Source organism: Zea mays, chromosome 3, assembly GCF_902167145.1.
Source record: "Zea mays cultivar B73 chromosome 3, Zm-B73-REFERENCE-NAM-5.0, whole genome shotgun sequence".
NCBI lineage: Eukaryota > Viridiplantae > Streptophyta > Magnoliopsida > Poales > Poaceae > Zea > Zea mays.
The window spans coordinates 223,146,847-223,149,238 of record NC_050098.1 but is presented as its reverse complement, the minus strand read 5'-3'; positions in this window follow the sequence as shown (position 1 = coordinate 223,149,238).

Below are 2,392 nucleotides of genomic sequence, written 5' to 3'. Positions count from 1 at the left end.
TCGTCACTTCTTCTAAAGACAGTAACACCTATATCAGTGAATAGACAGTTGTAGCCCATTTGACATAATTGTGAAACGGAAAGCAAATTGTAATCTAATGAATCAACAAGAAAAACATTGGAAATAGTATGGTCAGGTGATATAGCAATTTTACCCAATCCTTTGACCAAACCTTGATTTCCATCCCCGAATGTGATAGCTCGTTGGGGATCTTGGTTTTTCTCATATGAGGAGAACATCTTTTTCTCCCCTGTCATGTGGTTTGTGCACCCGCTGTCGAGTATCCAACTTGAGCCCCCGGATGCATAAACCTACAAAACAATTTTAGTTCTTGACTTTAGGTACCCAAACGGTTTTGGGTCCTTTGGCATTAGACACAAGAACTTTGGGTACCCAAACACAAGTCTTGGAACCCTTGTGTTTGCCCCCAACAAACTTGGCAACTACCTTGCCGGATTTGCTAGTAAGCACATAAGAAGCATCAAAAGTTTTAAATGAAATAGCATGATCATTTGATGCAATAGGAGTTTTTTTCTTAGGCAACTTAGCACGGGTTGGTTGCCTAGAGCTAGATGTCTCACCTTTATACATAAAAGCATGATTAGGGCCAGAGTGAGACTTCCTAGAATGAATTCTCCTAATTTTGCTCTCAGGATAGCCGGCAGGGTACAAAATGTAGCCCTCGTTATCCTGAGGCATGGGAGCCTTGCCCTTAACAAAGTTAGACAAGTTCTTAGGAGGGGCATTAAGTTTGTCATTGTCTCCCTTTTGGAAGCCAATGCCATCCTTAATGCCAGGGCGTCTCCCATTATAAAGCATGCTACGAGCAAATTTAAATTTCTCATTTTCTAAGTTGTGCTCGGCAATTTTAGCATCTAGTTTTGCTATATGATCATTTTGTTGTTTAATTAAAGCCATATGATCATGAATAGCATTAACATCAACATCTCTACATCTAGTACAAATAGTTACATGCTCAACAATAGATGTAGAGGGTTTGCAAGAATTAAGTTCAACAATCTTAGCATGAAGAATATCATTTTTATCTCTAAGATCGGAAACTGTAACTTTGCAAACATCATAATCTTTAGCCTTAGCAATTAAATTATCATTTTCTACTCTAAGGCTAGCAAGAGAAATATTCAATTCTTCAATCCTAGCAAGCAAATCATCATTATTATTTTTAGAATTGAAAGTTGAACCAATGCAAACATGAGAATCAACCTTAGCATTTAAACTAGCATTTTCATTCCTAAGGTTGTCAATCATCTCACGGCAAGTGCTTAGCTCACTAGATAATTTTTCACATTTTTCTACTTCTAGAGCATAAGCCTTTTTAACCTTAACATGTTTCTTGTTTTCTTTAATTAGACAATCCTCTTGGGAGTCCAAAAGGTCATCCTTTTCATGAATAGCACTAATCAATTCATTTAGTTTTTCTTTTTGCTCCATGTTAAGATTGGCAAAGAGAACACGCAAACTATCCTCCTCATCACTATTATTATCATCACTAGAAGACTCATATTTAGTGGAGGAGTTAGATTTAACCTTCTTCCGTTTGCCGTCCTTTGCCATGAGGCACTTGTGGCCGACGTTGGGGAAGAGAAGTCCCTTGGTGACGGCGATGTTGGAGGCGTCCTCGTCGTCGGAGGAGTCGCTTGAGCTTTCGTCGGAATCCCACTCCCGACAAACATGGGCATCGCCGCCCTTCTTCTTGTAGTACTTCTTCTTCTCCTTTCTTCTCCCCTTCTTGTCGTCGCCCCTGTCACTATCACTTGATAATGGACATTTAGCAATAAAGTGACCGGGCTTACCACACTTGTAGCAAACCTTCTTGGAGCGGGACTTGTAGTCTTTCCCTCTCCTTTGTTTAAGGATTTGGCGGAAGCTCTTGATGACGAGCGCCATTTCCTCATTGTCGAGCTTGGAGGCGTCGATTGGTTGTCGACTTGGTGTAGCTTCCTCCTTCTTTTCCTCTGTCGCCTTGAATGCGACGGGTTGAGCTTCGGATGTGGTGGAATCATCAAGCTCGTTGATCTTCCTTGAGCCTTCGATCATGCACTCAAAACTTACAAAATTCCCGATAACTTCCTCGGGGGTCATTTTAGTATATCTAGGATTACCACGAATTAATTGAACTTGAGTGGGGTTAAGGAAAATGAGAGATCTTAGAATAACCTTAACCATTTCGTGGTCGTCCCACTTGACGCTCCTGAGGTTTCGCACTTGGTTCACCAAAGTCTTGAGCCGGTTGTACATGTGTTGTGGCTCTTCCCCTTTGCGAAGCCGGAACCGACCGAGCTCCCCCTCGATCGTTTCCCGCTTGGTGATCTTGGTGAGTTCATCTCCTTCGTGCGCGGTTTTGAGCACATCCCAAACCTCCTTGGCGCTC